The following is a 27,192-nucleotide window of genomic DNA, read 5'->3' on the forward strand; positions in this document are numbered from 1 at the left end:
GTATGAGAAGTTCCAGCATCAGCCAGCACGTTATGTCCTAGTAAAGACTAATTTTTTCACATTTTAAAGACCTGAATAAGTCTTACTATTACCTCCCCATAAACCAATGAATAATTTTGCACATATCCTGAAGTGTACATAGAGAATCAGAGAAGCCAAGTTCAAATCCTGGCTTGGAGATTCACCACCTTCGTAATGTAGGGCAAGTTACTTATCCTTGGTATGTCTCTTGTTTCATTTTAAGCTAAAATGGAGATAATACAATAGCAACTATTTTACACATTGCTATGTGGATGGATTAAAATAATGCCATATAGAGTGCCTTTGCGTTAAATGCTGAAGACCGCAAGCACATAATGAATACTGGCTTTTGTTAACTCAGTTGTTATGTAAGCATGCTATGTAAGTATTCCTACAGACAGTATATGTAATTTATTTGCGCATATATGTGTGTGTTCATAGAGGAACATACATTCGGACATTCTTTAAGTGTAGGTTGGTGTTTCCTATAGTCCAGTGCATAAATCAACCATTTACCAAGCAGTATACATCTGTCCATCTATCTGACCATCTTTTTCCCTTGGTTTATTTGACTTTGCCTTGATTCATGGAGTGTAAAACAAGACACATAAAATAAACTAGTAAAAAAAACAGAAATAGAAAATCAAAGCTTTTCAAACTAAGGATAAAAATAGCAGACTATCAGAAAAAAGAATTGATTGAACTCATACTATTTCCATGGCATGCTGTTCTTTCATGGTGGAGTTAATTACAAGGTTATATCAATGTCTATAAATCTTGTAAATAAAACTTAATACCGTGTATGACAAGCAAAAATGATGGCTAATTCCACAATGGAACTAAGAATGCATTGAAAGGTCAGCTTTATGACAGCTGGATTACTCAGGTAAGGCTCAGATTCTATGCCAGATCCATTTGGCAAAGAAGGTGTATTGCTGTTCATGTTGATCATGGTTCCATTGAACATTTCCTTGATGGCTCTTTCCTGACCTCAACAGTCTTGTGTAGAATGCCTGAACCTCAAAGGCCCCAGTGTTACCTTTGGTTTTTGGAAGATCAGAAGTTTCTGGAAGCTCAGCTTGTGTGTGTGTGTGTGTGTGTGTGTGTGCGCGCGCGCGCGCGTGTATGCTTATTCTTTTATTGCTCATGGTTTTAACCTGACTGAATATTGTTGGTTCTCTGAAGAGCTGTCCATTTATCTTTCCACCATGGTGGGGCACCTGGGTGGCTCAGTTGGCTAAGTGTCTGACTTCGGTTCAGGTCATGATCTCGCAGTCCCTGAGTTCAAGCCCCGTGTCGGGCTCTGTGATGACAGCTAGGAGCCCAGAGCCTGCTTCAGATTCTGTGTCTCCCTCTCTCTCTGACCCTCCCCTGCTTGCTCGCTCGCTCTCTCCCTCCCTCTCTCAAAAATAAATAAAACATTTTAATAAAAACAATATCTTTCCACCATGGCATTTTGAAATCTAGTAAAATGGTTTCAGGCCCCCATGGTGGCTACTAGCCATTTTTAGATTACGGTTTTTCCAAGAAAATTAATCCAAGATTTATTTATATGATCAAGGGGCATTGTATTCATAAAGCCACCACTTCCTTCAGTGACAAAGTTCATCTCTAACCACAAGAGATGGTTACACTGGCACTGGAATCCGTAGCTTTAAATCACTCTTTGACTTTTCTGATCTCAGGGGTCTGCATGAAACTGTAAATAGGGTGGATTCATTGGTAGATACATATTTGCTTGGTGATTGTGTTTCTACTTTGGCAGAGGCCAAAGGCCTTTCTGATGCTTGCAAACTAGAATGGATTATCCCACTAGGATGGCATGGGTATTATTCAAAGCTAACACGAAGGGGTGCCTGGGTGGCTCAGTCGGTTGAGTGTCTGACTCTTCACATCAGCTCAGGTCATGATCTCAAGGTCCTGGGATTGACCCCCACATTGGGCTCCATGCAGAGTGTGGAGCCTGCTTAAGATTCTCTTTCTCCCTCTCTCTCTGCCTCTCTCTCTCTCTCTCTCTCTCTCTCTCTCTCAAAATAACAAAAACAAAAAGCCAAAGCTACATCCAATATCTGTACAGATACAGATCAGTGTCAGATACAGATATCTGTATCTCATGCACAGCACTATTCAAGAGTGCTTTTCCACTCTTTGAGTTAAATACAGCACTTTATTCCTCACCCTCCCACAATCCATACAAAACAGTCTTTCCCCCAAATCCATCATTTGTTATCTGCAGAGCCCGGGAAACAAACCACTCGCTACTGTTTGAATAGTGACGTTATGAGGGGGGAAAATGAGATCAGTTTTCTGGTACTACAAACTTTATGTAAAAAATAGAGGCTGTAAGTTGAATTGGTAAATTATTTTTCTTTTTTTTTTTTTTAATTTTTTAAAATGTTTATTTCTTTTTGAGAGAAAGAGACAGAGCAAGAGTGGGGAGAGGCAGTGAGATAGGGAGATACAGAATCTGAAGTCAGAATCTATGTTGACAGCAGAAAGCCCGATGTGGGGCTCAAACTCGTGAACCTCGAGATCATGACCTGAGCCAATGTTGGACACTTAACCGACTGAGCCACCCAGGCACCGTTGGTAAATTATTTTTCAAACTACACTGGTCCCATAGAAGCCACAGAAAAGCTAGACAAAACATCTATTTCTATTGCTAAATAACCCACACATCAAATGTTTTGCTAAGAGTCTCTGTATAAGTTCACATTTCTATATAAGTGTCTAATACCTCTTGCCATGAATTCATAAGATGTTCTTTTTTCCCATAATCTAGTCTTTCAATCCTTTTTCAAGATCACTGAACTAAACATTTTCAAAGCTCAATTTTAGACATATACATTCTTCAAGGTATGGCTAGCTAGTCAACAACGAGCCAATGTTTTTCATTATCATAATTACGATGACAGACAATTAAAAGTGGTGTAAAACCCTTTCGGGCACAAACCCTGATTCCTTTGTGTGAGCTTCTCATTTGACCAGAAATTTTGTTATGCTTTGTCAGAGTGGGATGCTGAATTTTATTTCCCTGAGAGTAGAAAGAAAGTAATGATTAGGACTGTTACTGGCTACTTACTGTATATAAGGTTCTGCTCTAAGTGCTTACATACATGCATCCATGTAATCCCCCAAAGACCTATTGAAATGGATATTGTCATTCTTCCAATTTTATACACAAATTATTTAAGGCTCACAGAAGCTAATTAAAGTGCACATGGTATTACAGCTAATGGATAACAGAGCTGGTGTTCAGTGCCAGCTAGTTGTGGCTCTAGAATGTGTGTTTTTAAACATTGTATGAGTAGAGAAGCCAGTAACCACAGTTAAAGTACTATTTTGAAAGTTCTATGGAAAAGAATGTCAAGGGAAGAGTGTCCAAATTTTTAGCACTCTTTCCATATTTAAACCAACAGCAAACTTGAAAAGTAGGAGTTGTTCTTATTTTACAGAGGAAGAAGTAAAGCCTTAGTATTAGGTACCCAGGATCACAGGAGGAATCAAGCTGTTGCTTCCATCCAGGTGTGGTTGACCCCAAAGTTCCAGATTCTCTCCATTCTCCCACCCTGCTTCCCTCTAGGGACAGTGCTTCTCAACCCTGGATGTACATTTCAATAAAACAAAGTTAAAAAAAAATCCAATGCTCATCCATGCCTCAGGCCAATTAAAAGAACCTCTGGGATGGCCCCCAGTATTTGTTAGAGTCCCCCGCTGAAGAGTCTAAGAACTACTGTGGGGGTGAGCATTCCACAAGCAACAAGGTATTTTCAGTGGGAGACTGTAGCATTAATAAGCACAAAAATACTCCCTCTGCCCTTGCCTGTTTTGTCCATGAGTGATTTGATTTGCCAGCCAGCATAGGATTTTCAATAAACGTTGAAGTTGAAAATAAGATCAGCAAACCCAGCCAAAATGGCCTATATCCAGAGCCTCTGAGAAACTCTTGCATGAAACTATGGGCTTTGGGAGAAACTCCGTAATTATTTTGACATATTTGCTATCTTTTCTTCTGTACCTGCTATTATGAGAATTCCATCTAGAAATTATTTTGAAATGCCAAAGCACTGTTTTCATCTGCTCTTAACCATGAGTATCACTCACACAACTGAATGGAGGTTCGTGAAGTTAGGTTGATTTATTTTGGAGTGCTGTTCTACAAGTACATGCTGAAGACCATGTAGAACGGATTCGCCTCTAGTCCATTATGGGCCCTGGCAACATGGATTTCCTGTAGCCTTGGGGTGTCCGAGGGCATCGTTCCTGGTTTCTCTGTGACATGCCGTTACCATGGCCACTGGCTGTACTGACACCATCCAGGTACAGGCGCATCCCCGACTGTGTCCTCAGTGCTTTCTGTTTGTTGTTAATCTTCTCCTCCCAGGTCACATTTTCATGTGATTCCCATTTTTATATACCTTAGAATGACATTTCCTTTCTATGTAATATGTCCACTCAGAAACCGCAGTCCATTAGGGCCCTTAGCATCCTTGTGGGCAACATGAGGCACAAGGCAGATTGTCCTGGTCCTTTTGGGATACAGAGACCTTCATGATGCCTACAGAGTCAAGGCTGGTTTCTGGATAGCTATTTGGGGAGCTAAGCATAAAATCCAAAATACATTTTCTTTTGGCTTTCGATCATTGCTCTTCCAAATACACACACACAATCATTTCAATATAATTACTAAAACCACATAGAAAAGTAGGGAAATAAATTAAAAGATAGGTCACCAAAGAAGATATGTGCATGATCAATACACATTAAAAGTTTAACATAATTAGTTGCTAAAGAATTATTCATTTAAAGCATAAAATAAAATATGGATGGACATACATTCAAAAACAGGCAAGAATATAAATTCATATTTTTCTAAAAAGCAATTTTGCACTCTATAAATGAGCTTTAAAGTATTGACAAACTGCCTAGAAACCTATTTACACACACATTGTCTATATATCTGTCCAACTCTGAAATACACAGCCCCTTTGCTCCCTAGCTCCCAGATCTTGAATAATTGTGGTAGATAGCATGAATATGGCAGCACCAGGATTCAAGAAGCTGATAATCTTGCAGTCCAAAGCTGATCTTCTTTCTTTAATTGAAACTAAATCAAACTTAGGAATTTTCTGAGATTAATGCTAAACTTTGTGGTTTATTGCAGGGAGGGGGTGGTGATTTAGAAATTTTGACAGTTCGTCTTTGATTTGCATGTATGAAAGTCAGAATAGTAGTATACCTTTTCTAACAAAAGCAACACTGACGGGGCGCCTGGGTGGCTCAGTCGGTTAAGAGTCCGACTTCAGCTCAGGTCATGATCTTGCAGTTTGTGAGTTCGAGCCCCGCGTCGGGCTCTGCGCTGACAGCTCAGAGCCTGGAACCTGCTTCGGATTCTGTGTCTCCCTCGCTCTTTGCCCCTCCCCCACTCACACTCTGTCTCTCTCTCTCTCAAAAATAAAGATTAAAAAAAATTTTTTTAATAAAAAAAAAGCAATACTGAAATCACAGAATCAAGGTTTCCACTCACGTCATGATTCAGTGTGGGTCAGCTGTGACACCTCTGCCCCATGATATTGTGGGACTCAGATTCTGTCTTCTGCCACCTAGTGTTTCTGTCACCCCCAGTGGCCTCTGAATCCCCACGAGATCCTTTTCTTGCAGTCCCAGCTGGCAGAGGCAGGGAGGGTGGGAGCCTCAGGCTGGAGTTTTTGGACACCGGGCCTGGAAATGGGGCACATCACCTATTACACCTGAGCTACACGGCCACACCTAACCACATGAGGGTGGGTGGGTGGGTGGGTGTGTGTGTGTGTGTGTGTGTGTGTGTGCGCGCGCGCACGCGCGCGCAACAGGAATAACTCTCAGTCAAGTGGCTCTGTCATAGGGAATGACTGTCCATGGACAGGGACCAGAAAAAGAGCTGTAGGACAGAACCGGTGGTGTCCAGGAGCTCATTCTGGCTAGATCGACAGGCATCGTCTACTGTCCTGTGTTTCCTCTTGGAAATGCTGCCTAACTCAGCGAGGACAGTGGACTCCCACATTTGTTTGATGTGCGTGTGAGTCTTCAGGGTTTTACAGATGTAGAGAGTCTGCACACCAATTAGAAACGCTGCCAGCAAGTCTTCCTGTATCTTTAGGAGGAAGCCCATGCCCAAGGAGACTATGCCTTCATCCTTACTTTGCTTGGGTTTCTCCTTTCCAAGCTGCCTTTCATCTTTTCTTGCAACTTATTAAGTGGTTAAAAATAAAATGACATTTTAGAAAAACAGAAGCAAGGTGGGAATGCTTTCGGTAGCCAGCAGAGAATGCAAAAATAGTTTCTTTCCACCTATTTCCACCCTGAACGCTTAAAAAGAGCATTCTACCTTTGTTTTGGAGGAGCGGAAAGCAGACCGTTTTTAACTCTCAATTTATTCTTATCCAAAGAGTTCTAGAAAAATGCCTGTGATTGTTCAAGATAGCGACAAAAGTTGTTCAAAACAACGGTCTTTAGACTTTGTGCGTCTTTTTATTAAAATGTATTTATCCAAATTCCTCTCCCTGGCCTTATTGGCAGTTAGCACAATTTTTGAGCCTGTGCACTTGGCATTGTCAGTACAGAGGGTGCTCTCCTGCATCCGGAAGGATTATAATCATGTCAATAGAATATTAATTGACTTTTAAGTATACCATTGTAAATGGTTTGATGCATTCTTAAATTTATTACGAGACCTCTTATGCATACACAACAGTGCTTAACCACTCTGGTATCATAGATTTGTAGTTATTGACAACCTCTGGGATCATGTCCCAGATCAAAGAAACACCAGCATCCCGGAAGCCCCTCGGGTGCCCCTCCCCACTCACAACCTCCTGTCTCTTGCTCCCATGCAACTATTATCTTGCCTTTTGTAATATTCATCTCCCTGCTTTTCCTCATAGCACTGCCAGCCTAGGGACATACACCCCTAAAAATGACAGTTGCCTACTTTTAACTTTCAAATTGATGCTGAAAATGTTCTGCCCAGTTTCCTCCACCAGAAACATCAAACTTCCCATTATGCCCCTGGTCAGAAAACTCGAACACCTGTACAAAGTATTCCAGTATTTCGGATGCCCATTCTTCTCTCTGTTACGTATGTTTTGTTCATCGCACTAGATGGAGGCTGCTTATGCTTATCTTCCTCATCTCAGTTGCTATCCACTGTGAACAGGTTTTTTTTTTTACCTTTTTCACCAGATAAATTCTGAGTTCACACTCAGAGATATAAAAGCCAATGATAAGAGGGACCCTGAAGAGTTACGTAGGCAAGGTGGATCAATTTTATTGCAGTTTGGTGAGAATAAGAGTCTTATACCCATATTGTGAACTTTACAAAGCACTGCTCACTATGTTAAATGTTCTCCTCCATTTGTCAGTCCTTCTCTGTGCCACCATCCACAGGTTTGCAGTACGTTTTCTGCTGGTTGCACCTCAGCCAGCGCACGGCTTATATCAGAGCATTTCAGTTGCTGAGAACCACCTAAAAAGCTGATTATAGCTGCCGAAGAGGCTCTCAGCAGTGTGTAGAGTTACAGACGCAGGGACCAAACCTTCTGTGCGCTGTCTAGTGTCTCGGAAAATGAGAGTGTGCTTTATCTTTATGAGCTACAGATTTCTGGAGCTAGCCGTTTTGGCCTTTGGGGCAAGAAAACTGAAGTGTATTTGCAACAGAAATTTCTTTGGATGTTCAAGTCCGCATTTCCTGATTCAAACAGGTGTTGTTTTCTTTTTCTATTTTTTTTTTTTTTGTATATTTGAGAGAGAGACAGAGACAGAGAGAGACAGAGAGTGAGTGCAAGCAGGGGAAGGGCAGAGAGACAGAGACAGAACGTGAAGCAGGCTCCAGTCTCAGAGCTGTCAGCACAGAGCCTGACGCGGGGCTCGAACTCACAAGCGGTGATTTCATGACCTGAGCCAAAGTTGGATGTTTGACCCACTGAGCCACCCAGGTGCTCCAAACAGGTGTTGTTTTCCTTCATGACTTACCCCTTCTCCATCATCATCCACAGGCTGTCTTCAGTGCCTGCTGGTGCTGCGTTCAGTTCTAGATGTTACTCTGGCCACACACGCACGTGCGCGCGTGCACACAAGCAGTAACTGTGATAAAACTTTATTCTTCCTCGCTGTGTGATGTCTTGTATTAATGAGACTTCATGCATAGAAATTGCTATGAGCTGCTGACCTCCAACTATCTTTGAAATAATTAATAATGTGCTTAGAGGGGTTGATTTACATATTCATGAGAGTTTATATCATTTGGTTCCTAAGCAGGACAGTGAAACAATTTAGTGTCTTAAATGCATACCAATTTAGCAAGGGGAGGAGTGGTTTAATATTCTAATGTCAAGATGGAAATAAATACATATAACATCTGAACCAAGCAGTTATGTTACGTATTTCTGGTAAAATCCAAATGCCTGCCAGATCATCTTCTATGTCCTACCACAGACTTTCCCTCAGAGTTTAGAAAATTAATATTTTTTATGTTGTCTGCTTTTCAAACCTTTACTAGAAACCACTGGTCTTGGACTTATATATTTAATTTTTTATTAATGTTTATTTATTTTTGAGACAGAGAGAGACAGAGCACGAAAGGGGGAGGGGCAGAAAGAGAGGCAGACACAGAATCCAAAGCAGGCTCCAGGCTCCGAGCTGTCAGCACAGAGCCCGACGCGGGGCTCGAACTCACAGACCATGAGGTCATGACCTGAGCCGAAGTCGGAAGCTCAACCGACTGAGCCACCCAGGCGCCCCTGGACTTATATATTTACAGAAAGAAACACCTTACGAAAATCAGTAGAAATACTAAAAGGAGCAGGGACTAGGAGCATGCTCCAGGAAGCAGACTTACTTTATCTGATGTCCCCTGTCCCTTCCCACTGCCAGGAAAGCCTCTTTCTTGAGTTCACCTGGAACAGTGCTTGTGAAATTGGCTTCTGTATTGGCTTGCTAGGGCCACCATAAAAAATACCACCAACCGGGTGGCTTACGTGACAGAAACTTCTTTTCTTGTGGTTCTGGGGGCTTTAGTAGGTTTGCTTTCCTCCTTGGCTCGCAGATGGTTGCCCTCATGCTGCCCCTTCACAGGGTCGCCTCACTGTGGGGCAGCCCCGGTGTCTCTCTCTGTGCTGTAATCTTCTCTTCACGCGAGAATATTACTCAGATTAGACTAGAAGCCACCTGTCTGGATTCACCATGACTAAGTCACCTGTGTAAGGCCCTGTCTCCAAATACTGTCACGTTCTGAGGTACTGAAGGTTGAGGGTTTTAACATGAACGTTTGAGGAACACAGTTGGGTCCCTGACAGCCACCCTCTAGACGCCGAAATAGTTTTCAAATACATGGCATCACCAAGTTCAGGGAAGGTCTATTGAACATGAACCCTGTATAGAAGTTCTGGTCCTTGACAGTTTAGCTACGGGGTATCCCTGAAGATATGTCTTGTTCTCCCTTCTGCCCCAATTTGACCCCCAATCCTACTAGGTCTTAGCTGATGCCCCACTTGTGTGCCTGAGGAATACTGTATATATCATGATATACATGATATAGATACAAGTGTATATCAACACTTGTTACCTGAGGAATGCTGGGAATTTTTTAATATTTATGTTTTTAATATTTATTTTTTTAAGTTTATTTTGAGAGACAGAGAACAAATGGGGGAGGGGCAGAGAGAGAGGGGTACAGAGGATCCAAAGCAGGCTCCATGCTGACAGCAGCGAGCCAATGTGGGGCTTGAACTTCCGAACCGTGAGATCATGACCCGAGCCGAGTCAGGTGCTTAACCGACCGAGCCACCCAGGTACCCCGGAATACTGGGAACTTTTTGCTGATTGTCTAATTTTAAAATCTGGACTTGCTAACAAACATTTTAGGGAAGGGTCCACTGAACTTTCCCTCCTTTGTAAGAGTAAATATAGAATAATCTTCTTTGAGGTAGAGGTGGTTAGAATGTCCTTTGCAGCCCTGTCTTGGTCTTTGGTTTTCCCACATGGATTGTCATGAAGCAGAGCCTCTGAAAACATTTTTACTGGTTATTATGGACCAAACTGCTCCGTTTAACCAACAGAACTCAAAATATAATGGCTCACACACAAATGTAGCTTGGTTTGTGCCTGGGGTGGGAGCAGTGTTCAGGCAGGTGAGTGATTTTCTTCAAAGCGGTGTTCCTATCCTTTGGCTTTGCTATCCCGTTGGAATTTATCACTGTCTTCATGGTGAGACTCATCCCCACATCCAGGGTCCAGCTGGCAGAGGGGAAAGAAATAATAAATGAAGACATGTGTCTTTCTGATAAACCCCAGCCTGCATATAGCACTCAACTCTTCATTCCATTGGCTGGGCCACAGCCATTCAGCTTTGTGTGCTGCAAGGGAACTTGAGAAATGAAGTTTAGATAAATGCCTAGGGACAGAGGAAAGAATTAGGTAGACATTTGGCAGTCTGCATCAAAGTCTTCTTTTGGAGGGTTAATGCTTCAGCTCCCAAGTGGTAGACTCAGTTGCACATCCATGACTCAGGGGTCATGGGCCACGTACTAACTTTGCAGTTAGATGGTGCTTATCCAACTCCAGATTGGCTTATCAGACACTGAGCTGATTTTCTCGCTTAAAATGAAAATAAGTCTGGGGCGCCTGGGTGGCTCAGTTGGTTAGGCGTCCGACTTCGGCTCATGATCTCATGGTTCATGATCATGGTTCATTCGGGTCATGATCTCATGGTTCATGAGTTTGAGCCCCACATCGGGCTCTGTGGTGGCAGCTCAGAGCCTGGAGCCTGATTCACATTCTGTGTCTCCTTCTCTCTCTGCCCCTCCCTCCCCCCCATGCCCCCGCTCACACTCTGTCTCTGTCTCTCAAAAAACAAATAAGACATTAAAAAAATTATAATGAAAATAAATCTGAGCTCAGAATTAAATGAAATTGTATGTAAAAATGACTAACACAGTTCCTATATAATACACATATATAGAATAAGTATTCTCTATATGATAATTTCTGGTCGCCACCAATTATAGGGCCTGATTTTAGAACGTATTCCAGATACTTAGAATTGTAGCAGGAAACCTGAAGCTGAACCTTAGGTTTAATTAAGGTTTCATGGCTAAAAATAAAAAAATAATAAACCTTTTTTTTCACATTTTCTACATTAGCATGCTAACATATAGTGGAAATAATTCCTTCGAGTCAGTAATTAACATTATAGGAAGTATAAAATGTTACATAAATATAATGCTATAAAAAGTACTTAGTTATCAATAGGAGTTCTTATTAAAATTTCTATATTATATTCATTCTATATAGCAAGATTTTCCAAAGTCGTCTTTTATAAATATATGTAAGAATATAAATAGTTGCATTAATGAGCCTATCTTTATTAGTTCTCTTCTTTTATTGATAACATTATTAGCCGCCTTCACTAGTTTTTTAATATAAATTTTAACCCCTTTCTCAAAAGTGTTGTATTCTAAATAGGCCATGTAAATGTATAAAATATACACATACATGTAATTTTAAAACCTTAATTTCCTACTGTATGGGACACACTCTGATATTTTCAGTTTTAACCTATTTCGATGCATCCAAAACAGCTAAAATTCAGCCTTCTTTTAAATCAGCCCATTTAAAGCCTTATCCCTCCAAAAGAATAATATAACTTTCCTTAGGAAACATGTTAGTGTTCAGTCATTTCTAATATCAGAAATATACTCAAATACTATGTGTATAAATACTTCTCTATATGATTTTTATTTTTTATTTTTATTTTTTTTAATGTTTTTAATTTATTTTTTGAGACAGAGAGAGACAGAGCACGGACAGGGGAGGGGCAGAAAGAGAGGGAGACACAGAATCCGAAGCAGGCTCCAGGCTCCGAGCTATCAGCCAGAGCATGACGCGGGGCTCGAACTCGCAAACCGCGAGATCATGACCTGAGCCGAAGTCGGACGCTTAACGGACTGAGCCATCCAGGCGCCCCTATATGATTTTTAAACATAACTCATACTGTGAAAAAAAAAAAAAAAAGAAAACACCTTAATTAAATAGACTAGATTTGAACTAAGTAGAAAGAAAACCATCCATCCATCCACTCTTTGAAACTAGTCATTTAGAAAAACTTAATGAAACATGTAAATTTTTGACACACCTTAATAGAAAACACATTTCAGACTTACATTTCATTTTCAGAAATTCCATCACCAAAGACGGCGATAACAAGGAGGCTCTGGAGACATATTCCTGGATGGGGCTACCCACCCCCCAACACCCGGGTGTGGGTGCCCCTTCCGTTGGTAGCACATTCAGGCCCCTCCCACCTCCCTTCACTCCCACCCTCCAAGAAGACAACATCGTAAGGGTCATTTGTACACGCACTGACCTCTAGCGAAACACAATTTAAAATATTTTGGGGGGGCTGGGAGAGGCAGAGGGAGAGAGAGAATATTAAGCAGGCTCTGCACTGTCAGCCCAGAGCCTGACGCGGGGCTGGATCCCATGACCCTGGGATCATGACGTGAGCTGAAATCAAGAGTCAGATGCTTAACCTACTGAGCCAGCCAGGCACCCCTACAATATTTTAATAGCTTAAAAAATAGCCCTAAAATATTTTAATAGCCGAAAAAATAGTGACTTTTAACAGTGTTTATGTCTCCATTGTGTTGTAATTTATAAATTCTTTGTTCTATCTTTAAAGGTTCATCAGAAATGAAACAGTTAACCATTTAGCTTTGTCTGGCTGTAATTTTTTTTTTCAACACACTGATTCTTATAAGGCAAATGGTAACAGTTTGCTTACAACTGGTTCTTTGGGACCTACAATAAATAGCATTCTTCAGTTAATTTATATTTGTTTCTCAAATTAGATGGCTAGTATAGAAATAGTGCTGAACAAGAAGTTATAAGACTAGTTGTGACTCAACCACTGTCTGTACAACTAGTTAATTTGGCAAATCACTTAACAGCTACTGGGTACTGGGGAGGTTTTTTTTGCATATGTTATTTGTTTAAGCTTGGAAACTATTCTTCCATGTGGTCAATATTAATAATCCCAGTTTGCAAGTGAAAAAGCTAAGGATCTCAGAAGCTAAATTCAGACATTGGTCTTCCAGACTCCAAGACTAATTTTTCCTCTTCATTTTTTATTCGTGAAATTAATTTCATCTCGAGGACCTCATCCACCTCAAAAATGCTGTGATCCTTGATTGTTGGCCCCTAAACTAAGAGTTACTATTTACGTCTATGAAATTTATCAGATTCGGAGTAAAACAAAACAAAACAAACGACAGTAAAATCAGCAAGTACTAGCTAATGGATATGGAAGATACACTAACATCTCACTCTCTGTGTGGTGTCTTTAGATCAGTGGTTCTCAAACTGTGTTGTGTGGAACCATGGGGAGGGGTTCATATGACGTATCAAGGCTTATTTTATATAGAAGGAAATATGTGGACAGTGACAGTATGCACAGATTGTACCTGTTCCATGAACTGAGGGTCCCGTTTCCATACTTACCAAGATTACACCAGGCAAAATGGAGGGTCTCTAGTCTTCAAGCCATAGCAGAGATTTTGTTTAAAATGATTTAGTTTTCTTTATGCTGCGTATTTTTGAAGAATAAAATAAAAGAACCATATACTTTGTATTGTAAATTTAAATAATGTAATTAAAAAATGGTAAAGACCAAATTTTAATTGCCGTATATAATTGACATAGAGGGGAAACCTGAGTTTGTTATATTAAAATACTGTGTTATAGAATGTTTTTTTAGTAGGACCTAAAAGGAAAAGAATTTGGGCACTTGACTCTCTAAAACAACTCCCATCACTTTTTCCTTTGGATTTTTTATTCTCTATTTGAATTTGAACTCATTTCAGTTAGAGACTGTTTACTTTCTGTTATTCACCTTAGGTAAATCTGGTCTTGGTGAGTTTTTATTGTTCATATATAACTAGGCAAGTAGTAAAAGATGTGGGTTCAGAGGGAGTGAGATCTCTTGTTGGATGAAATAGTACCACCATCATCAGAATTTATTTACCTAATATACCACTTTAGAAGGTACTGTTTCAAAAACTGGGTATTATTCTAGGCTATGCACAGCTGCTTCATATCGATAGAAGGAGTAATTACCTATAAAGTATGCTTAACTGTACATTCATGCTAAGTATAGCACACCGGGTATAAATCAACAGCAGCTAAATTCAAACTTTATTTTCCAAAGCAAACCTCGAGGCTACAATCTTGCCATTCTTCTTTCCGATCCAAAAATAACAATAAATCAAGGTAGAAAAACAGCTGTAAAGCTGATAATGAGATTTGCAACCAGCTAAGATGCAATGTTAAGTCATGAAGACATTTAAAAGTCCTGCTACTCATTTTCCACTGTGCCTCAAATCCAGAAAACCCCCGTTCTGGGAAAAGAAGGAAGCCCACCTGGTCCTTTAAATAAGAAGGTTGGCACAGGTAGCTCAGTTTTCCATATCTCCACCCCAAGTCCTATGTTGTGCTTTGGGAAAGTTAGAGGATCCCTGACAATTTTGGAAGCCTTTGGGGGGATAATAACCACTGGCAGGGATATTCTGTTTACCAGGGAGACTGAAATGAGACTCAGGTAAATAATAAGCATTTCAGAAAATTACCCAATTACATATTTAACCACCCCAAGGAATTCTCCAGGGAACATAGCGTGCATTTTACAAAATTGCTTATAATTGTGAATTGTGTGTTTGTGAAGGAACCCAGCGTGGTAGCAGGCACATTTGTCAGAGCTTAGCAATGGAGTCTTTTTTTTTTTTTTTAGAGGACTTTGAATATAAAGGAAACATTTGAAGTTGCTTTTCAGATGCCAATAAAGTATGTGCTCAGAATGTTTGACATAATATTCTAGAAAAGACTACAGAGTCATTTTGATGCCCGAGGGGTTTAATTCAAACTACCTTGAATTGAAAACATCTAGCTATTGTTTTAAGAATATATTTTCTTTATGAGACTATAACTACATTGTGAGGAGATAGATTTCTAAATTTTAAATATTAATTCATATTATACAAAATACCCTATTAAGTTTGCTGTTTTTATTTCATGTAGAAATGGATAATTTAATTACTGTATTATTTAAGAAGTTATACAAATAGCTGAAAATAATTTCCCCTTAACTTGAAGTGGGCTTTCACTGTCATTAAAAATTAGTCATGGGCACATTTTGGGGAAATATGTTGAACTCTTCCAGCTTATTGAATGGTAAGATATGATTTATATCCCCTGAGTAAAAACAGACATTAGGACTATATGTTTTATAAAGTGTTCCCTTAAAATACCAGGTAAAGCAGATATTATGATCATGTCCATTTTATAGGAAGTAGCATCTTACACGTTGTAGGCTCTGTTTGAGTCAAAGGGGGACACGAGTTCACAGAATAGAGAAGCTTGTTCCCTGCATGGAGCTCACGGTTCAGGGGGTTACAGGCATCCATGAAACATGCAGCTGTATAATTACTGATTGAGATAAGAGGTGGAAGAAAGGGAAGGAGTGGGGCAGGATAGGGAGACAGTCCTGACAAAAGGAACATCCTGAGATAAAACCTGGAGACAGAAGAGAACAGAACAGGTTTGACGAATGGAAAGCAGACCAGGGTGGCCAGATCAGAGTGAGAAGGCCCAGAAAGGTGGGCGGGGCCAGGTTAGGCTGCACCTGTCATTGTAATAGGCTTCAGCCTCTTGAAACACACAAAGAGAAATCGAAATCTTCAAGGCTTCAAACAAGAGAAATGGCAGGGTTGGCCGTGTATTTATTCATGCCAGATGGAGAAAAGAAGGCAATTGCAAAGGGGCAAGTGTCGAGGGGCAGGGGGAGGCCAGGAAGGGGTTGTTACAGCATGGCAGCCCGCCCACGCACAGCACCAGCTTGCCTGAGTGGCCCTGGTGCAGGTGCCACTGGATGTGGAAAGAACTGGACTGACTCCAAAGTCATGTAGAAGTCCTATGTGACAGGCTGCGGTGATGGACCTCATGGAAGGAAGAAAGGCAAGAGGGAGGTGCTGAAACATAATGCTTAGGTTTCTACCTTCAGTACAAGATGGATGAGAATTCCAACAAGACACCGGTGAAAAACAAAGAACTTTCCAGTACTTTCTTTCTATATTATTATTAAGATCCATTTGTGGAGAATGGTGCTATATTTGGTGGTTGCAGAGTGGTCTTCACATTGTAGCCGGCAAATGCTCATGCAAAGTATCATGGAATCCTAAAAGTAAACAGAAAATTATTTCTTATTCAATTTGATGTGGATAAGGTTACACTTTTCACTCTGTGCAGGAGAAAGCAGCCAGGAGAATGCTAATGAAATGGGATTTTGTGAGTCACTCATACTGAACTTGCTGTAGCCATATGCCTCTCAGATCACAGAGAAGGGCAACCAATGCAAGAAACAAACACAGAATGTCTTCTCAGAGGTCTGCCTTAGAGGCTTATGCCCACTAGCACAGTGTCAACTCATGGAAGAAATTTCTCTCTACCCTAACTCTCTAGAAGTAAACAGGAACAGAACCAACTAAAGTGGGCATAAGAGAGGAGTCCATTATTAAGGGTGGGGTGTCTCCTGTTGCCCAGGGACCGATGTGATAAGGACTCTTTTTCTCCTTGTGTCCGCTTCACCCCTGTCTGTTTCCTTCCACCCTTGCCATAAACCAATCTCCTCTGTTTCTCCAACTTTGGGAGCAAGAACATATAATCCTTAGCTCATAAGCTTAAAGCTTAAAGTCACATGCCTTGGCCAGATGACTCATTTGATACAAAGATTACTTGGACTTTAGTCCAGGAAAAACATTGATTCTTCTGAATTATGTATATGCTTTTTTATGCCATACGTAATGTAACTGTTAGAGATTATGATGTTTCCTTTGTTCTGACCACTAGAAAGATCAGAGTTTCCAAAGTATATCTTCAACAACTGTAATGTTTTGTGGTATGTATTTTTGTGTGCTGTCCTAAATTTGTGTCCTTAGTAGTCTGTTGCTATTTCATATTCTCTCCATTTTTGGGGGTTTATCCACTTTGATCTTATTGTAGTTGATTACATATGTCTAACGTTCCAAATCCCTTCTTGAAGGTTGCATGAATAGATGAACAAATGAAAAATTCCATTTGAAAATAGTAATATTTCTGGGAGCCAAAATGGGTGAGAACAACGATGGCCTAGAACATAGTAGATATACATAAACAAAAGCATAACAGAGAACATATTCTTTGTAAAATGTTATTCCTTTTCTTTAGAGATTTATTTTCTTTAAGTTTTTATTTATCCATTGGAGAGAGACTGACAGCATGAATCTGAGAGGGGCAGAGAGAGGGGGAGAGAGAGAATCCCAAGCAGGCCCCATGCTGCCAGCGCAGAGCCAGAAACAAGACTCAAACTCATGAAACTGCAAGATCATGACCTGAGCCCAAACCAAGGGTCAGACGCTCAACCAACTGAGCCACCCAGGAGCCCCTAGGCATTTATTTCATGGCTCTGTAGTAAACGGAATGCATTATCCACACAGTCTAATATGTAGCCGTGGATCATATGTGCTTATTTAAATCCAAATTTACATCAATTAAAATTACATAAGATTAAAATTTAGTTCCTGATGATCGTGAAATGGTTTAAATATATCTAGTAGCTACCACACTAGAGCAGATGTAGAGCATTTTCATCATCACAGAAATTTCTTTTGCACAGCATGGCATCAGATCTTCTGAAATTTCCTCATTAATCGCTTGAAAGTGATTTGTGAATTAAAAGGCCCAAACTCACACCTTGTGGTTCTTTCTCAGTCATATTTTTGGTGTCTTTGTCTTTTTTGTTTGCTTCTTTTCTACTCTGCGCCTGCCTTATTTACTGCATCTTTTGAGCTCTGTAGGAACTTACCTCCAAGTCTTCCCTCTGCTACCCATTTGCTCATTGTGTTTACGCTAAGCAAGATTCCATTTTTAGCCATCAGTGATTCACCTAGTACATCAGTGTTCTGGCTAAGCCTACGAAGACTCTTCATATTGCTTCTGAAATCTAGTATCTCATCTGCCGAGGTTTCTCCCTTGACCGCCTGAATTTCTCTCTTGTTGACTCTCAGCACGCTGCTCTTTTGCTTGTGAATCTCCACGTGTAGAAATTCTGTTCCCATCTGTGCCCCTGGGCCTGGTTGCATTCCCTGATATAAATCATCCTCGATAACTCCAAATTAAATTGTAAGCACCTTGAATACGTCCTTCAAATCTTTTTCTTTAGATTCTTCATGGTTCAGTGCGAACCTCGCCAGGAAAAACCACTTCGTGAGTGGGAATCAGTGGAATTGCCGAGGCAATATAAACTCTGGGCCAAAGTTAGCACCTCTGATTCCTGGTTGTAGGTCTGCTTCTGGCTCTCCGTGTGAGCTTGGGCCACTTCCTTCTCAGTCCAAAATGGTTTCCTGATTTACAAGAGATTGTGCTGGTCAGTTGCTGATGGTTCTACCAGCCTAAAGTTCTGTATTTTTGTAGTCAGTCTCCTAATCTGTTTTACTCTTGGGTCCCCTTAGATATCTTGATAGCACCAGCTGTTAGAAATTGCTGATTTTACATCTAATAAATCTGATGATTGCCGTTTGGCATGTGAACATTTTGCAACCCTCTTCCAAGGTCTCCTGTTATATTCTGATACATTGGAACAAATCCACCCATCCATCCTTCCAATCCGTCTGTAGATTGGATTATTCCTGAGCTCAGTGCCACTGCTAGTAATAGAAATGCAAAAGCCAGAAGACGCAGTTTCCTCTTTTAAGGAGTTTCTTATTTGGAAATACACACAAAAAGATGACAATAAATAAGTTATTTATTACAGGCAAATACCTACTATATTTTGTTGCAAAATAATTGCTTATCACGTTGTTGTTCTTAATTAAAATGGCTATAATATCTTGTGACTAGGACATTAATTTTAAGTAATTCTCTATACCATCTATTTAAACCATAAGATTATTTTGGTAGAACTTGGCCTCAATTTTAAGGGGCTCTGTCCTTCTGAAATTATTGCTGAATACTAAAATCATGACACCGAGAAAAGCACTTTGTTGCTTGTGGCCAAAGAATTTATGTCGTGTTGAAATATTTACTACATCAGTGAACACTCGACTTAATCATGTCCTTGGTAATAGTTTGGATACATGTAGATGTAGTGTGAAAACCCACAACATTAGGAAAAATAATATTTGATGATCTATGCTCTCAGAGTATGGATACTTCACCTTAACTGTTCTTTTTTATGATTATTGTTTTAGAGAGTGGGGGGAGGGGCAGAGGGAGCGGGAGAGAGGGAATCTTAAACAGGCGTCATGCTCATTGCTGAGCCTGACACGGGGCTCAATCCCATGACCCTGGGATCATGACCTGAGCTGAAATTAAGAGTCAGATGCTCAACCAGCTGAGCCACCCAGGAGCCCCACAACTTAACTGTCCTTTTGCATTAAGTTTTGATTATGCCAAACTGAAGGTACTAGAACTGAAACTGAGAAAAAAAAAAACCTTTCTCCTCTTTAAAGGTATTATTTTACTCTATTTAGTATATTATTCTTATTAAAATAAAAATATTTAAAAAATCCAATTCCAGTACACATGTATGTGTGGGTGTAGTTTAGTTGTGCCCCGGCTCCCGTGTGCACTTACAAGATTGATGTGGCTTGAGTTGACATTGTGGCATCATCTTCAAATTCAGCTCAGTCTTACACGGTTACCAATGAAAGTGTGAGTGACACTACCTAATTAAGTTGAAGAAAAGGGTATTCGTAAGTGGATGATGTAAATAGAAAATAAAGTTAGCAATTGACATTATGACCACAGGATTTTTTTTTTTTTGAAGACTGAGCTGTGTGTTAAAAGGGTGTATTTCAAGACAAGAAAGACAAAAAAGCTATTTGATTGACAAACATGATTTGTGGTTCAATTAGCTACACATGTGCCCTGTTCCCTGAAAGTACACAACATCCTTCTATCACAAAGCTGTGTCAACTAATAGGTTACACCTGAAAAAGCTGAACCCCGTTGTGAGCTCTGCTATTTTCTATATCCAGGGAACCCCAAAGCACATTTGAAAGGGGAGATATATAGTCTGAAATGTTGTGACCATTGGCTGTGCAACCCAGGATAGAAATAAGGTCACATAAGCCAAAAAATGGAAAAGCATACGGGGCCTTAGCAGTTAACTTAAACATATGTGAGTGATGAATAGAAAAGATCATTGAAATATGGTATATGTTCATGGCATAAAGAGTATATAGAATAAAAAATATGAGGTAGGGAATGAATGCTACCTGAATCTGGTAGGTGATGAAAAATCTGTATTGCTATTAAGCTTTCTTGGAATGGTTAGCATCTCAGGGAGTACAGAAGGCAGAAAGAGTTATGGTTATTAGAAGTGAAAATGAGACACAATTGTTCCATGAGTCTCTCATTTTTAATGGCTTTTTAGTGCATTCTGACACATTCAGAAAGTCACTTTTATATTTACCATAATGGTCAAGCTTTCCAACCAAACACATTCTAATGGAGGGTCAAAGAAGTGCTCCCTCAGTCTCTCCACAATGAAGGACATGCCAGCGAGAATGTAGCTGTTGGTTACTGATCAGAGACATACAGGGGTGCCATTCGCTCAAACATCAAAACGTTCACTATCTTTCTCGTACACTTTGAAGGAACTTTGGTGTCTTCCGAAACGAATGAAATTGTGCATGAAATAAGTTTGCTTCGTATAGACTCCTCGACTTTTAGAGCTGAGAGCGACCTCGGAACTTGTTTGACCCACCTGGGTACTTTGCAGGTGAGGAAACTGAGGCCGAATTCCACCTCTTGTAGCTGTGTGACCTCAGAAGTCACTTCACTTCTCTGAGCCTTGGCTTCCTGCTCTTTAATTGGAAGGAATCTTCTCTAAGGAGGCCTGAGTTAAATAGATGGTTAATGTGGAATCCCATTGTTTTCAGCAGCTTTACTGACATATAAGATGCACGTGTTTAAAAATGTACCATTTGATAAGTTTTACATCGGTATACACCACTGAAATCATCACCACAATCAATATAAGGAACATATCTATCAACCCCTCGCACACCTCCCTGTCCTATCCCCAAGCCCCAAGCAACTGCAAATCTGTTTTTGTTTCCTCTGCCTTTCCTAGAATTGGGTATAAATGGTACGAGTAGTATGTACTTTTTTTTTTGTATGATTTGTTTCATACAGCACAGTTATTTTCAGATTTATCGTTGCTGTATGTGTCAAAAGTCCCTTCCTTTCAACTGTTGAATTATATTCTGTTATATGTATACAACCACTGTTTGCTTATCCATTCAACTGTTGAACATTTGGGTTGTTTCCAGTTTCTGGTTATTACAAACAAAGATCCTATGAAATTTTATGCAAGTCTTTGTACGTATTTTTTTCCCTCTTGTGTAAATACTTAGAAGTGGTATGACTGGATTATATTTTAAAAGTTTCTTTTTAGGGACGACTGGGTGGCTCGGTAGGATAAGCGACGGACTCTTGATTTTGCTCCAAATCATGGTCTCGCAGCTCGTGCGGTCAAGCCCCATGTCTGGCTCCATGCTGACAGTGTGGAGCCTGCCTGGTATTCTTTCTTTCTTTCCCTTTCTCTCTGCGCCGCCCCCACCCCCAGCTGAAAATAAATACATAAACTTGAAAAAACTATATTTAAAGAGTTTCATTTTAAGAAACTGTCAAACTATTTGCCAAGGTACTTGTACCGTACTAAGTTCACATCCAGAATGTGTGAGAGTTCAATTTGGTCTATAGCCTCTTCAACACTTGACATAATTAGTCTTTTAAATTTTGATGTTCTACTAAATGTGTAGTGGTGTTTGATTATGGTCTTACATTGCATTTTCCCAATGACCAGTGATGTTGAGGATCTTTCCATGTGCTTTTTTGCCACTTTCTTATCATCTTTGTTGAAGCATCTGTCCAAATCTTTTGCCCATTTTAAAAAAATGGTTGCTTTCATACTATAAATTTTTTTAATAATATAATAATATATAATATATAATTGTAAATTTAATTTATATATTCTAAATACAAGTATATTATCAGATATATGATTTGCAAATCTTGTCTTCCTGTCTCCAGCTTATCTTTTCATTTTCTTAACCGTGTCTTTCAAAGAACAAAAGTTTTTAATTGTGATGAAGTCCAGTTTATCAATTTGTTTTTTTGTAGATCATGCAGATGTGTTGTAGGTAAGCAATCTTTGCCTGACCAAAGGTCACCAAGGTTTCTCATGTTTTCTTCTAGAAGCTTTGTTTTCTGTTTTAGATTTAGGTCTCTGTTCAATTTTGAGATAACTCAAAATTTGAAAATGATTTCTGAAGAAAGAATAATTTGGACATCAGTAAGCAATAAAAGTTAAAAGCTGACAAAGTTGGAGCGCCTGGGTGGCTCAGTCGGTTGAGTGTCCGACTTCGGCTCAGATCATGATCTTGAGGTCCGTGAGTTCAAGCCCCGCGTCGGGCTCTGTGCTGACAGCTCAGAGCCTGGAGCCTGCTTCAGATTCTGTGTCTCCCTCTCTCTCTGACCTTCCCCCATTCATGCTCTGTCTCTCTGTCTCAAAAAATAAACGTTAAAAAAAATTAAAAAATAAAAAAAGCTGACAAAGTTTTCTTTAATGGAATGTTTTGTTTAACTAATTTGCATGAACTATGATTTCTAAGGAAAAGCTATTAGCTTTTTAGCCACTTAGCCTTTAATCAGTCTGATCGTTGTTTATCACTTTGATTCCTTCGTTTATCAGTTTCAACCCAGCTGATTATTCATTTTCAGTTGCTGATGAGTCCTCTTCCAAGACTCACATTTCGGTGTCCTCTGCATTCTGTCTAACAATACATGGCCACCATCTATTGGCAACAAACAGCAATATCTCCCGTTCCGCTGGCCTCTGGGGAGAAAGTCTGTTTCCCCTTCACCTGCTGTAGGAGCCGTCTTCTGTGAATGGGTCACTGCGAAGGTAGCCAACGAGACCCCTAGATCCTGATTCATAGAGTGTTAAATGACAAAATTCTGAGGAATAGAAATACTGTTTTATTATGAATAGTGTTTGTCTAGTGCCCATTTTTGCAGTGAGTTTCATAATGAAAGCAGTAAAATACTTTGATGGTTATCATAATAATAGCAACCACTTAAATATTGCTCGCCATAGACGAGGCACTGTTTTTAGTACACGTTAAATAAAAATGCTACCAGTAACTCACTCTCTAGGAATGTGAGAATGTAATGTAACTTTCTCACATAAGGGGGATATATGTGCATCATGCTTCCATACTCTCGCGCAGTCCCCTCTGGGATGACGGTTATCGTTAACAGGTCTTTCCAACATGACAATTTTTGCATGGCCTGAGAATGATAATAATTACTGTCACGTGAGGGGTCACCAGGGAGAATGACAGAGATACTAAAGGATGTTCTTCCTCCATATCTCTTTGCCTCAGTCCCTTCTCCTTTAAAGGAGCCGTGCTCATGTCGCCCAGTGCAATATTTTGAGAAGAAAGTGTTGCCTATAAGGATCGGTGCAGAGAGCATAGATGATAATATAAATTCCCATTGTGTAAGTGCCCCCGTGACAAGAAACTGGGCACTCTTGTGGGCGCCGTATCTCTGGCCCCTTGAGAAAATCCTCCCACACTGGTGGTGCTCAATATTATCGTTGAGTAAACAAAAAAAACCATTTCAGTCAGGTAGAGTGATCAATAAAATACTTAGGTGTTTGGGAGGCGCCTGGGTGGCTCAGTCAGTTAAGCATACAACTCAGGTCATGATCTCACAGTTCGTGGATTTGAGCACAGCATCGGGCTCTGTGCTGACGCTCGGAGCCTGGAGCCTGCTTTGGGTTCTGCGTCTCCTCCTGTCTCTGGCCCTCCTTCCCTCACACTGTCTCTCAAAAATAAATAAACATTAAAAAAAAAGTGTTAGCTGTACCCCCACCCAAAAGAAAAAAGAAAGAATTTCCAGTGTTAACTGTATTGTTAGTGACACGCTCGGTGAGGTTTCTACATCAGGGCGGGGCTCCCGGGTCAGAACCTGACACAGTTTGGAGGCACAGGTCCATAGCTTCTGTAAGATTCTCAGTAAAAGAATCTGTGACACACCAGAGAGGTTAAACATCATTATCTAATGTCAAAACAGTTGTAATTTTATTTAAAAGCAGAATTTGAGAGTCTGTAATATGTGAGCCAGATGTAAAGAACATTTTGAAATTCTTTAGCACAGTATTTGTCACCTTTGCACAAAAAGTGACTAGAGCCAGAAAAAAAGGAAAGAAAAGGCATCTGGACCAGTCACTACCAGATGGTGGTGGTCTAAGGGTGGGAGCTGGGAGCACAGTGCTGGAGTCCTGCCCTCACAGGGACCCTCCAGCCTCTCCTCCCAGTCGCCTTCACCTGGGCACCACTGCCCTCCACACTCAGCTGATTCACGCTCCCCTCCCAACCTCCCAGCAATTTGTCCCTCCTCTTCCTGTGACATTGGTCATTCCTGCTAAGTCACTGAAGTTTCACCTCCTCCCCAAACTCTGTCCTCACTCCTGGTGAGCAGTCTGACTCTACAGGAACCCCTGTAGCACCTTCCCTGGGAGTGAGCACAGGCAGCTGGGCAGAGCTGAGGTTACTGTGCATCCGGGAGCTCCCGTCTACTGCAATTCCTTGTCAAATGATCACTCAGTGCCACCTGGCAGGCACATCACTCTTCTCTAGTGGCCCAACTTCCTGCGCTCCTGTGTGACCCTTTATACCTTGACCTCTACCCTCCCATCTCTGGTAATCTTCCTCCCTTCTCGCCCTTAGCTGATGACTGCACTGCACACATATTTTATACTTTTAATGTAAAAAGTGGAAGACACTGGAAGGGAGTTTTCTTATTACCCCACAACCAAAGCTACAGCCTACTTGACATGTGTCTCCATCTTGGGCTCTTTCCTCCCGTTCCCATGAAACAATTGTCCCTGCTCCAAGTCAAAGTCTGCCCTTCCCCAGGGCACCCATATCATGCCTTCTTGCCTGCCTTAGGGCTCTGCATTTTTAGTTATAGCTCCCTGTCCTTCCTCAGCCTCTTCCCTATTGAAACTTCTGCTATCGGGGCACATGGAGGGCTCAGTTGGTTAAGCGTCCAACTCTCAATTTGGGCTCAGATCATGATCTCGTGGTTTGTGGGACTGAGCCCCTTATTAGGCTCTGCATTGACAGCATACGGAACCTACTTGGGATTCTCTCTGTCCCTCTGTCTCTTCCCCTCCCTGCCCCCCCTCCCAAAATAAATAAACTTAAGAAAAGAAACTCCTGCTCTCTTTCTTCCATGTTCAACACATAAACACCAAACAACTCAAGACAAAAGCCCACCCATGAACCCCTTCTTCCCATCCAATTTCGATTCAATTTCTTTATGCGTCTTCTGAGCAGAACTTCTTGTAAGTGTGGTTGCCAGATGCTGCTTTCATTTATTCACCTCCCATTTCTACTTTAATTCTAATCAGGGTTTTGAGCCCTCCATTCCCCTGGCATATTCTACTAAACAAAGTAAGCCAACTGATAAAAACAGTCATATCTAATTAGTGGTTACTATGGGCTTCCAGATCCCTGCAACCTCCTTGTATTTTTTGCCCTCGATGGTGGCTCCTTCTCTGCCTGACTTCCAGTCTCTGGAGGCTACCGCCCATCAGCACCCATTTTAAATGCCGTTAATGTGCTCCTGACTCCTAAATTTGTATCCCAGCCTAGAACTCCCTCAGAACTTCAGGATTTCAGATCAAATGGGATCCTTGAAAACCACTCAGATTCCCCAAGGCATCAAAAGCATCTCTAACGTTGCTTGTCTCAAAATCCATCTTGCTTGTTTTTAATTTTTTTTCATGTCTATTCATTTTTGAGAGAGAGAGAGAGAGAGAGAGAGAGAGAGAGAGAGAGAGAGAGCATGAACAGGGGAAGGTTAGAGAGAGAGGGAGACACAGAATCTGAAGCAGGCTCCAGGCTCTGAGCTGTCAGCACAGAGCCTGACACGGGGCTCGAATCCAGGAACCATGGCTCAAGATCACAACCTGAGCCCAAATCAGATGCTTAATGGACTGAGCCACCCAGTTGCCCCATCCATCTTCCTTCTAACCACCCTGCGTAAACACACCGGCCAGGCCGGCACCTCTGACCCTTCCCCACAGAGTCTGTGTCACCCAGGCATGCTTATACCAGAAATCTCAGCACCCCTCTCCCACCGCCCCACTTTCTGGTGCCCCTGATAAGCTGTCACCACCTCTTGTTGGTTCCCACTACCAAAGGATCTCCAATATTTCACTTCCCTCCACCTCCAGGCCACCATCCTAGTCCCAGCCCCCACCACCTGTTTCTTCAACTACTGTAATAATCTAGTTGCTTTTTCTACTTCCTTTTGGGTGTGTTACAACCAACTGGCCACACATGAGCCAGAATGGTGTTTTTCCAATGTGAATTTTATCATATCTCTGTCCCCACTTCTTCCTGTTTCATTCAGGAAAAAAATACAGATCCTTTTTAATGTTCTACAAAGACCTGAATTCTTTTCCTGTCTCTTCTTTCCTTGCTTGCCCTTCTGTGTCATACTGGCCTCCTTTTTTGGTCCTCAGGCAAGCTAAGACATCTTCCACTTCAGGGCCTTTGCACATCTCTTCCTGCCCATCTGCTGCTCTGCCCCCTCCCCTGCTGTGTGCATAGCTCAGGGCTCAGCTTCAAGAACCTCGCTTACACCACATATCCCATAACACAGGCATGTGATCTCAGCTCCCTCTTCACTCTGCTTTATGCTCCTTATAAAAATTTGCAACTATTTATTCATTTGGTAGTTTATTTGGTATTATCTCTTAAAAGGCAGGAACAATGTCACCTTGCTCACGATTGAATTCTCAGTGACTGTCACTGTCTACAGGTGCATAGTAGGGGCACAATAAATATCAGTTGGATTATTTAATACAAATAAATATTGTAATCTGGACTTTAGTACTTATGCTGCTGTAGTTTTTGACTTATTTTATGATTGCATAATTTTGTTTATGTTCTCACACCCTTTTAACAGCATCCACATATTTTAAAACTTAAACACCAGCATGAAATTTACAGGTAAATCATA

At 40.9% G+C, this 27,192-nt stretch overlaps 1 protein-coding gene and 1 long non-coding RNA gene across 3 annotated transcripts in view; both read left to right on the forward strand.

Moving 5' to 3' along the window:
* The window catches only part of PRKN (parkin RBR E3 ubiquitin protein ligase), a 1,330,206-nt gene that overhangs the window by 911,132 nt on the left and 391,882 nt on the right, over nucleotides 1–27,192 (forward strand). The gene's annotated exons all lie outside the window — the stretch shown is intronic.
* The window catches only part of LOC128315760 (uncharacterized), a 56,484-nt gene that overhangs the window by 1,108 nt on the left and 28,184 nt on the right, over nucleotides 1–27,192 (forward strand). The window lies entirely within an intron of this gene.

This window comes from Acinonyx jubatus, chromosome B2 (genome assembly GCF_027475565.1).
Source record: "Acinonyx jubatus isolate Ajub_Pintada_27869175 chromosome B2, VMU_Ajub_asm_v1.0, whole genome shotgun sequence".
In the NCBI taxonomy this organism is placed as follows: domain Eukaryota; kingdom Metazoa; phylum Chordata; class Mammalia; order Carnivora; family Felidae; genus Acinonyx; species Acinonyx jubatus.